Source organism: Mustela nivalis (assembly GCF_964662115.1).
Source record: "Mustela nivalis genome assembly, chromosome: 2".
NCBI classification, from domain to species: Eukaryota; Metazoa; Chordata; class Mammalia; order Carnivora; family Mustelidae; genus Mustela; species Mustela nivalis.
The window spans coordinates 103452165-103464323 of record NC_139021.1 but is presented as its reverse complement, the minus strand read 5'-3'; positions in this window follow the sequence as shown (position 1 = coordinate 103464323).

Genomic DNA, 12159 nt, shown 5'->3' with positions numbered 1-12159 from the left:
GGGTTGTAGTGTGTGTGTGTGTGTGTGTGTGTGTGTGTGTGTGTATTTCACCTCTTCTTTATCCATTCATTAGTTGATGGACATTTGGGCCTTTCCATAATTTGGCTATTGTAGATAGTGCTGCTAGAAACATCAGGGTGGATATATCCCTTTGAATCAGTATTTATGTATTTTGGGGTTAATACCTAGTAGAGCAATGGCTGCATCATAGGGTAGTTCTATTTTTAACTTTTTGAGGAACCTCCATACTGTTTTCCAAAATGGCTGCACCAGTTTGCATTCCCACCAGTAGCATAAAAGGGTTGCACTTTCTCTGCATCCTCACCAACACCTGTTGTTCCTTGTGTTGCTGATTTTAGCCATTTTGACAGGTGTGAGGTGATATCGCATTGAAGTTTTGTTATGTATTTCCCTGATGATGCATGATGTTGAGCATCTTTACATGTGTCTCTTGGCCATCTGGTTGTCTTCTTTGGAGAAATATCTATTCGTGTCTTCTGCCCATTTTTAAACCGGATTATTTGATTTCTGGGTCTTACATTTTATAAGTTCTTTATATATTTTGGATATTAACTCTTTGTCAGATACATCACTTGCAAGTATCTTCTACCACTCTGTAGGCTACCTTTTTGTTGATTGTTTCCTTCACAGTGCAGAAGCTTTTTATTTTTGTTTATACTTTCTATCTCCCATTCACCTTTCAACAAATTGCTTTATACTTTCTATCTCCCATTCACCTTTCAACAAATTGCATCCATACCTCCCACCTCATATAACTCTCCTATTAAAGTGATGGTCTTCATACTGTATCATCTTTTCACTCCTTATTGTATATGCTACCTATTAATTATGACCACACCTTAGCTCTGTTGTTTCCTGGTATTCTATTTTTATTTTATAGTCACTGCTCACCAATTTCCTTTGTCCATTCTACAAGTGCATGCATTTCTTAGAATTGCTTTTCTTTCTCTGTGTGCTTATTTTATTTGTTCATTTGTTTGTTTACTCTCTAAGTCTATGTCTTCAGAAATCCTATACATGTGGGTGACTCTCAAACCTGAATCTCCAACCTAGAATTCTCGCTGGTGAGCTCTATATCCAGTACATTTATTTGGATATCATTGAGTAATCAAATCACCAAACCAACAAATTAACCATGCTTCTTTCAAAGTTCCCTGTTCCTCTCTGCCTAAAAGATATTAGCTGTGAACTCTAAGCCCAACTTGCTTTTCTAAATTAATTTTTTATCTCTCCCTTCCTTATACTCTTAGCTTAATCATGCAGATTATTTTCCATTCCTAGATAAAGTTATGTCATGCTATTTCATACCCCTGAACTTCTGCACATATTGTTCCCTCTCTCTGTAAAGTTCTTTTCTCTTTAAGTTCCTTCTCATTTTTAAAGCTCAGTCTATTTCATTTTCTTTCTGAGGCCTCAGACTTACACTTCTCTGCACTATTCTATGCCAGGATAATAATGATTTACTTGTATGCATTTTCATTGTACATATCCATAGCATAATATTATGCTGTAATAATGTCAGTTTCCTGCAATAGTTGATTTACATATTTACTGTACACACACACTCACACACACAAATACACATCTTAACTATACATTGAGAGGCCAGGGGCTAAACTGATCCCTTAGCACCTGAAAAATGCCCTGCTACATATTTGGCAATACATGCATATTTGTTTAAAGAGTAACCCTAGTCATGGATCTAGAGTTTTGCCTTTGTGAAGGCAATCTTGACGTCTGCAAAGTTTGGCAGTTTCATTTTGATTCAGACCCTCCTAAGGTAAATTTTTTGTGGGGATATGGCTAATAAACTCTGGTGGAAGGATCTCACTGTGCTTTGAAAAAGAGGAAACTAGAGCAGTAAGCTGGGGTGTTGAGGGCTGAGTTAGAACCCAAGAACATTACATAAATCTAGGTTAGATAAGGACTTTATCTGCATGGAAAGGTTTTTCAGCTATAGAGGGCACCGGAAATGTGATAGGGTTCTGCCAAAGGGGTGCAATGGAGAGGCTGCCAATAGCACATATGCATCATTTTAGAGTTACTGTCCCTCAGCTAATGGCTTCCTTTATCATATGGCTCTGTGAAAAATTTCTGGAACTATGGGTCTGAGATGACTCACATCCTAAAGATTAAGTACCATTTATAATGAACTGATGACTGATACATCATAAAACCAATGCTGCATCACAGCCCAACTTCCTTCTCACAAATGTTTTGAAGAGTCATTTCTTAAACTTTATTCCTTATGCTTAAGGAAAGCTAAACTTTTGATTTATATTTTAAGACCTACATTGAAAAATAAAGTATAAATGCATTTGCTTAGTTATATTAGAATATGGGCCAAAGACAAAATAAGGGTCAAAAATCTCATGCTGGAAAAAGAGCAAATTATGAATCAGCAATGTTATTTATACTTATAGTCTTAAAATCAAGGTCATTTTTTTCCTGGTAGTATGAATGAAGCTCTGATACAAACTACAGTAGAAAACTCTTAATTATTCTTCACTGAATTTACTCTCTGGATTAACTGGCACTGTCTTCCCTGTCTAAAGGGTAATGACTTGTCTAAAGGGTAATAATGACTTTAGGACACACTAAAACTTGTGACTAGAAGACTATGCTATGCTCTCAAATAGGCACTGGCAAAAATGGTCCTTGAACAAAACTCAGCCCACTGCCTGTTTGTGCAAATAAAGTTTTATTGAAACACATCCAGAGCCATTTATTTATTTGCTTGTTATGTATGGCTACCCTTGTACTAACACAGCAGAGTTGAATTGTTGTAACCAAGATCCTTTCAGCCACAAAGCAAAGGTATTTATTTTTTGACCATTAACAGAAAGTTTGTCCTCCCCTATACTAGAAGATTTCCACTCTCTGAAATGTATGAAGCAATTATCTTGTTCCTGATCCTTAATTTCAGTTTTGTTATTGTAGATATTCATGTAAAAAAAAAATCCAGGATTCTAAGATTCCTTTACAATTTTCTTCCATTTCTTCTCCATGCCATGGAAACTGAAGCTTAAAATTTGTAAACAGCATATTACAGGTGCAATTTACACAAACATACCAGACACACACACACATACACTCAAATGATGTGGAACTATCATCAGTAGAAACATAGTCAATGACCAACCTTGGCCTTCCACTGAAGATTTTCAGACATTTTCCATTTTTACACCCGAATACTTGTAGTTTAGGCATTAAGAAAAAAAAAAAAAGCCATTTACTGAGCACTAATGAGATAACAAAATTATCCATTGATTTACCTGTGTTCAAAAATAAAGTTGATTAATCTTAATCGAAAAACCACCTCAAACTATAGATCAAATGTATCTAAAGTTTACTTCCCTTCTAAGTGATAGCACAAAAATCAGGGCAGAATCAAAATAAATTTTAAAATTATAAATCACAAGAGCCTCCTGTGGCAAAGCAATGAAAACTTACAGGTTTTTTCTTTTGTATTGTTGAAGTTATCAGAAAATCACTAAGCCTTAAGACTTTCAGATTTTTCAGTATGGTTTATCTTTTCAAATTTATTATTCTCACAGAAATCAGTATGGGTTGATTTTAGGTCATTTGAAGGTTTTCATGGATTTATACGTTGTGTTACATACATAAAGAAAAAATACCTTACGTGAAAGAGCATTTCTCTGCAGTTTTGAAGAAGTTGTCATTTCTGTACCACCTCATGTTATTACTGATTCAACTGGATCAAGAAACCCTGGAAATGTTGAAAGAGATGATTATACAAAGAAAATTCTGAGCTATATTTTTGAGATATTTAGAAGAAAATTCTTACAGAATTGTTAAACGATCACCGTATACAGCATAGTGTTTGCTTTTGCTACAGTTGTGGAGAATGAGACCCCCAATAAGTTTGTTAAACCTTATGGAAAACTTGACCTAAGATTGACAATTCTACAGAAAAATCCAGTCCTACAAAGAGATAACAAGAAGGGGCACCTGGTGGCTCAATGGGTTAAAGCCTCTGCCTTCGGCTCAGGTCATGATCCCAGAGTCCTGGGATTGAGCCCTACATCAGGCTCTCTGCTCGGCGGGGAGCCTGCTTCCCTTCCTTCTCTCTCTGCCTCTCTGCCTATTTGAGATCTCTGTCAAATAAATAAATAAAAATCTTAAAAAAACAAAACAAAACCCAAAGAGATAAAAAATGTATGTTATTTATTAATCTCAGACACAGTGAGATTCCGGTCATGCATAGGAAGATGATATACATTGAGGGACATGATTATTTTTCATTAAGAATAAAGTTGAAATAGTGCAGTGTACAAAAGAAACAAACCAATCTAAGTATGACGAAGGAGGAGGGAAAGAAAGAGGGAGAAGATAACAAATTGAGATAAAACAATTTCTCGATTAGGAGCCAGAGCAATTTGTTGGTGAGAAAAGAAGAGTTTAATTTACAAACATCCTCATTTAAAAATTTGAAAGCTCTGGGGGCACCTGGATGGCTCATTGGGTTAAGCCTCTGCCTTCAGCTCAGGTCATGATATCAGGTTCATGGGATCAAGCCCCACATCAGGCTCTCTGCTCAGCAGGGAGCCTGCTTCCCCCCCCTCCCCTGCCTGCCTCTCTGCCTACTTGTGATTTCTCTCTGTCAAATAAATAAATAAAATCTTTAAAGAGAGAGAGAGAGAGAAGAAGAGGGATGATGAGAGGTCAAATCGCCTTTAGTGTCACAGGATAAATTTGGTAGCAGAACATCTGCTTTTAAGTGCTGGTTCTGTTCTCTTTCCATCCGTGTTCATTTGGACAGCTTACATCCTTCCTAAACTTATTTTTCCCCTGGTTTTCAAAATGGCAGTTAAAAAGATTTCTATCTCAAGGTGTTGACGAAGTCATGTATTGGAAATTGTTTAACTTAATCTAAGTGTATTTACTTGGGCAAATGACTTAGCTTCTCTGAACTTATTTTTCTGTTCAGCTAAATATGTGTTCATCTCTGCATTCATTTCCCTGATCACCTTAGCCTCTCTGAACAATGATCCTTGTCTTCTCAATTCATAGAGACCTCCATGTTTCCCTAGGGTTTCTTTTTATGCCCCATGGCATGCAAACTTCCAGGCAGTGACTTGACATGATGGCTGGAGTTACATCCTTGTAAATAGCTGTTTCATAATTTTTTTCTGGGTTATTAGTTTAAAAGAGTGGGAGAGAAATTCTGACAACTTTTAATCATTTCATGGACAAAAGTGGACATCTCAAGTATTCTTTAATGATTTATTGAATAAATGTGTATTTAATTCCTTATCAAACATGGCAGAGTGCTCCTGTATATGATTTGGATATGAGCAAGATATAATCTCTTTTTTCAGTATCTTAAAATCTCAGGGTAATACAAAAACAAAAACAAAAAGAGGCCTAAGTAGAATGTGATGGACTATATACCAACAGGAATATGTTACTTATAAGATTATTTGCAAAATGAATGTCCCAATGACATCAGCTGATTCTCACTGAAGACATGGGAGAAGCCTTCCCTGGAAGGTGATACATCTAAGACTTGACAGAAAAATGAAAATCATTTAATAGGTGGAGAAGAAATAGCAAGCCTTCATTAAGTCTCCCCTAATCTTTTCAGTCAGAATTTGTTGCCTACTCTTCCATATTTTGTTTTCATATTTATGGTATCAATTATGCCCGATTGCTTTGTAGTATGAGTGTGTGGGTGACTAACTGTATCACTTCCCAAACACTAGGCTCCTTGAGAGCAGCAACTACATCTCAGATGATTCATCTTTGCGTCTCTCTCCTTCAGGTTTAAGTTTAATCTAGTAATGAATCTTCTGCCTTCTTGCTACATGCAGCAAAAATCTGAGATAATATTTATGAGATGAGGCAGAAACTTGGTGTTAAATTCAATAGAGGATAAAGCATCAAGGAAGGATCGATAGCATCAAATATCATTCAATTACAGGTCAAATCTCATTAAAATATGCATGGAGTGGTTTGTCAAATTATCTGTGTTCTACTATATTTGTCATATTAGGAAATTCTTAAGATAAGCAGACCAGCAATAGACTTTTGGTAATCTTTTCACTAATTGGAGATGTTTAATGTTGTATAGTATCTGCTTAACAAGGTTTGACTTTCATTAAACTTCATTTATGTGGATGTTTTATATAAAAACAGACTGATGCTTACTTACCGTGGTGTGAGAAGGTTTGAAAGTAAGGTAGGATATTTAGTATCTGTGAAGGACTTTGAAAGAAGAGAGAGCAAGAAAAATATAGAAACAATTACAACCTTCCCATTTATCTGATCTGTAGAGCTTAGGGATAATGTGAATTAAAAATGGGAAATTACATATTAGCGTCTCAGTAGATCATAAAAATTATGTATTGGGCTAGAAAGTTTTCTTTTGAATCCATTAATAGAAATGTAGAATGAAGCACATTTTCTCTCATATAAATAACACATATGGTTCTGGACAAAAATATAATTAATAGAGAGGTGTTACATTTTTTTAAGGGAAGGAAGGTGTAATAGAATAAGAATCGCCCTAAGATATCAAGTCATGATCCCTGGATATGGAAATGTTGCTTTCTTTGAGAAAAGAGTCTTTGCAGATGTGATTACGGTAAGGATCCTGAGATGCGGAGAACGTCCTGGGTGATCCAGGTGGGCTAGAGATGCAGTTCCCACTCGTCCTCTAAGAGAGAGGCAAAGAGGGAGAACACAGACAGAAGAGGAGGCCATGTGACCACAAATGCAGAGATTGGGATGATGTGGTCACAAATCAAGGAATGCAGATAGCCACCAGCAGCTGGAAAAGACGGATTCTTTCTTAGAGCCTTCAGAGGACACCTTGATTTTGAACTTAGGGCATTCATAATGGTGAGAGAATAAACATCTGCAGTTTCTTTTCTTTTCTTTCCTTCCTTCCTTCCTCCCCCGTCCCTTCCTCCGGCTCTCCTTCCCTCTCTTTCTCTCTTTCTTTCTTTCTTTCTTTCTTTCTTTCTTTCTTTCTTTCTTGTTTTTTTTTTTTTTTCTTCAAGATTTTATTTATTTATTTGACAGAGAGAGTAAGAGAGCCCAAGCCCCAAGCAGGTGGAGAGGCAGGCAGAGGGAGAAGCAGGCTCCCCACTGTAGGGAGCCCGATGCCGCATTCAGTCTCAGGACCCTGAGATCATGACGTAAGCTGGAGGTAGACGCTCAAATGACTGAACCACCCAGGTGCCCCACACATCTGTAGTCTCTAGCCATCCAGTTTGTGGTGGAACAGCTCCATAGAGCTAATACAGAAGTTTTATAGATAAAGACAATGTAAACAATTAAAATAAAGACAATGTAAACAATTAAAATATCAACCTGAATTTTTAACTATTGTATAATATAAACAGGTAATATTGTAAACACTAAGACTGAAATAAGATGTAATTTACTGTATAATGAGAGTATGGTTATGAATATAAACATGAGAAAACTGAAGTCTGGATAGAAGAAGCTAGATTAAAAAAGATTTTTTTTTTTTTTTAAAGGAACAAGCTAGATAGCTAGGTAATCTGAAATGAAACTCTGGGCAGACAGGTCTACTTTGATTCTAAAAGACTTATTCTTAGAAAATTATGGGTATGTTTAACATTATCAGTTAAATCATGTTTCAAGTGTCTTGTGGTTAATTCTGGGGTAAAATGTCAAATACATTGATTATTAAATTTTCCTAAGGTGTACTGTATTGTCATTTGAAATTTATTTCACCACTCTTAGACGTAATTAGAAATAGATTATTTGCATTGTTTGGGTCTAAGTTTATATTAGTCTTTCAAAATAGTACAATTTTAATTGGCAGTTCAGTGAACAACCATTAAGCTATGAAATGAATGTCAATGAATTTGTTTTCCGTGCCCTAACTAGAAATAACTTTCTCCCACAGTCTAAGATGATTCCACGATGTCCTGTTGTGTGTAACTAAAGGGTTGAGAAAAGACCTGAACTGTGAGAGTGGATACAGCATAGTCTCATCTGGAGACAGGAACTGGACACCAAGAATAATGGGGCCTCTGTGATGCTAACTTTGTGGTCACATTTTACTCTTTCACTGACCCAGGCGTTCAGTTTTTCAAGTAACTAATTAAATTTTAGCTCTGTGTTAACTTTCATCTAGTCAAGTATCATTTTTACTTGGATACTATATTAGCCTGCCGTGGCTTCCCTTCACAAACACCACAGACTGTTCAGTGTAACAAAAAATCATTTCTCACAATTCTGGAGGCTGGAGTCAGCAGGGTTGGTTTCTTCTGAAGCCGTCTTTCTCGGTATGTAGATGATGGCCTCCTCCCTGCCTCTTCACGTGGTCTTCCCTCTGTGTATGTCTGTGTCCTCATCTCCTCCTCTTATACAGACACCAGTCCTGTGGGATTAGGGTCTATCTCCAAGACTTCGATTAACCTTAATTTCATGTTTAAATACCCTCTCTCCAAATATAGCTATGTATGAGAGGGGATAGGACCTTAGCATATGAATTTGGGAAAGACATAGTGCAGCTGTCCAGATAGTTACATCTATATAAAGAATGTTTGTATTTGTGCATTGTAAAAATACACACATTCACTAGGTAAGGGTAATTAGTTGTGGATAAAAGATACTGTTTATCTATGGTTCTACCATGTGAAAAAAATTAAAATTCCATATTTATTTTTTTCTTGCTCTTCATAGTACAGATTATGGAAATGCCCAGCTCCAAAAAGACAGTGATATTCTTTAGTGATATATTATACAAGAAATATTGCAATCCTCATTCATTTCAAGGTATGAACTGATATTTCTTCTCAGTGCGAGTGGAGAATTCAGATCAAATTATCCTCTGAATTCAAAGTCTACTTTATGGCCAATGGGAGTTCCAATTGTACTTCTCTTAGACTGGATGATATCACCACTGGTATTTAACATCTGTTGACTTTTGCACATATAAGTCAAATTTTTTAAAAAAGAATAGGTTTTGACACTTCCTAGGCTATATACTGCAGTGTATTAAAAAATACTGCATATTAGTGATTTATATTACCAAGTAACTTTGGAAATTCTGGTTGAACAAAATTAGTATTTCTACATTAGGACATTTCTTAGAGTCTTTGGTTTTCTGAGGTTAATGTTGAAGTATACAATATGGGACATTTATGAAACTAATTCAGTCATAGAAAATTTTGTGGAAGGAGTATCTTATAATGTGCAGTGAAAAGCAATAAGGATGGAGAGTCTTTCTTTTACTACATAATATCCTTACCGCTGTTAAAAATTTATGGGTATTCATTTTTTTCACTTACCATATGATTTAATATATATATATATATATATATATATATATATTTATATTTGTTTCTATGTTTTATTTATTTACATGAATATATATTGTCATGCATCCACAGACTTAAAGGTTCGATGCTGGATTTTAAGTTTTCAGCTATTTAGAAGTTGTTAGAACCCAGGGAGTAAGCGACACCTCTGGAATGGAGGGGGAAGAGTAGAGAGCCTCAGACTGCACGTGGGTGGTCGGGGAGGTAGGGGGAGTAGCAGGATAGGCAGTAGTTACCATGTAAGACAACCATGCAGAGGACTGATCCAAGGGGCTCACAGAGTCAGGATTAACACTGTTTTCTAAAATTATCATCAACGTGAAGAGATTTAAGATAACAATTACTTGGCTATTAGCATTATTTTTATGTGAGGAAACTGGATTTCAAAACAATTTTTTAATTGACCCAAAAGACAAACAGCTACTAAAACTCGTAGACAGAATTCAAATACAAGGTTTGTGTTTTTTTGTTTTGACATCACCGCTGCTTTCAGTCTACTGCTAACCTAAGATTTTGAACAAACTTAGAGAACCACAGAGTCATAGAGGTTGATAATGGCTTTCCGAGTATGCTTCCCATATCTTTAGAAAATTTGGAAGAGATACTGGTTCTTAATCTTGTAGTGAATGGTAGTGTTTGTCAAGGGGTTTGCCCAAGGTCACCTGGCTGGTTAGCGGCTAGGTTAACACATTAGTTTTTCCTATGAAAAGCACATTTCCACACAATCTACAAGTTCCACACTTTTACACAAAGAAATATTATCTAGTTACAAAGTGTTATATTTGCTAGGGAGCACTGCAGTTTAAATTCACTATTGTTTATGAATTTTCATAAGTTTAAAGTTAGAAAAGATCAGATTACATTGGCCCAAATGAGTCATTATAGATAAATTACATAAAACATGTAAAAACTTAAAGGTACAAGGTAGAAAAAATTTTAATAGATGCAGTTTTGTGATAGAAGACTGTAAAATATTAATTTTGTCTTCGAGGAAAGATACACAGCAACTTAGAGATCAGAATATGTGTTTCGGCTCTCACTCTCTAGTGTAATTCTGACACGTTCTATTTGTGAACAGAGTCGATAGATCACTTCTGTGAATGTCAACTGTGGTTGCTTCAGTGTAACAGATATTACTGCTGGAGAAAAGAGCCAGTATTCATTAATAAATCTCAAACTTTAATTAAACTATTTCATAATTATTACTTTGCCTAGATTTCAGCCATAGTGATTAAAAAAGCAATAGTATTTATTTATTATAACATTATGATTTCCAGTAATTTGTAAGATTAGTAGACCACATAAAGACTGTTAATAGCGGTATTTGTAAAAACATACCAGAATGTTTCATTTGAGATCTAATTAAGGCAATCCATGAAATAATTAAAATAAACTCACACTTTGGGGGGTAAAAAAGAGAGAAAAGAAAACCTTTCTCCATTTGACATCTCAAAGCTGAAGCAATTTCAGTCCTTTTCATTGAAACAGCTTCTTTTGCTTAATAAAGACAATATTAAAAAAGATGAGGTTTCACATTTATTCCCTTCTGTCTTCTAAGGTCTTTATCATTATGCATTATGACTGTAATCTCTAGAAACCACAGGATCATTATAGTAAGAATGAAATAACTAGAACATCATTTTAGACACACGCTGCAATTTGTAAGCTCAGTCAAAATAGTTTTAGTGATAGGAGGTTACTTGAAATTCAGATTTAAATCGCTACTTGTCTACACTTTGAAATGGGACAACTTAAATCCATAAAATTATAGTTAAACAATATCATTTCAATACTATCCATCATAAATCATTGCATATTTAAAAGAGCTCTGGTAAACAATAATTTAACAAATATTTCCACATCGTATTTTATACAGCTCTGCATGTGTATCAGTGTACCAATCCATATACAACTGTATATAATAAATGAATCCTGGAGATAGAAAAAAAATTATCTTCTCTATCAACCTGGTAGTAATATAGATAGCAGATTGAAAATAAAGTTTCCTTCGCTCCCCCCCAAAATAGTGCTATATGGCACAGAGTAAGGAGAAATCAGGACAAAGGGAAATCAGGACAGTTGAGGTTTAATTCTTGAAGAAGTTTCAATTAGTGATACAAGAAAAGAAAAATTGCTTCAGTTCCCAAATCTGAGTGCTCCTACTTGTCAGATAAGGTAGGCAATCTACACCTCTCTGATGGCTGAGTTGGCCACAGTGTTGACCATCACCCCCACCCCAATCTTCTCACCCTTCCCAGCTTTACAAAACCATGAAACGACTTCTGTCTCTGTAAATCTGACTATTCTGAACATTTGTAAATGGAATCTTACATGTGTGGTCTTGGTGACTGGCTTCTTTCACACAGGATATTTTAAGTTTCATCCATCTTGCAGAATCTGTTAAGACTTCTGACCTTTTTTATGACTGCATAATACTCCATTATGGTGATAAACCATATATTTATCTATTCATCAACTGGTTGATAACTAGGGTTTTTTTTTCACTTTTCAGCTGTAATGAATAGTGCTGCTATGTATATTCATGTACACACTTTTTTAGTAATATTTGTTTTTATTTCTTCTGGGTATTTAGCTAAGGAGTAGGCTTGCTGGGTCATATGGTCACTTCTATGTTTAGCCTTTTGAGGGAAAGCCAGACTGTTTTCCAAGTGCATCATTGCATATTTCTGCCATCAGTATATCAAGTTTTCTGTGTTTCCACCTCTGCCAACACTTGTTATATCTGGCTTATAGCCGCGGGAAGTGGGTGTGAAGTGATATCTCATTGTGGTTTTGATTTGTATTTCTTTGAGAA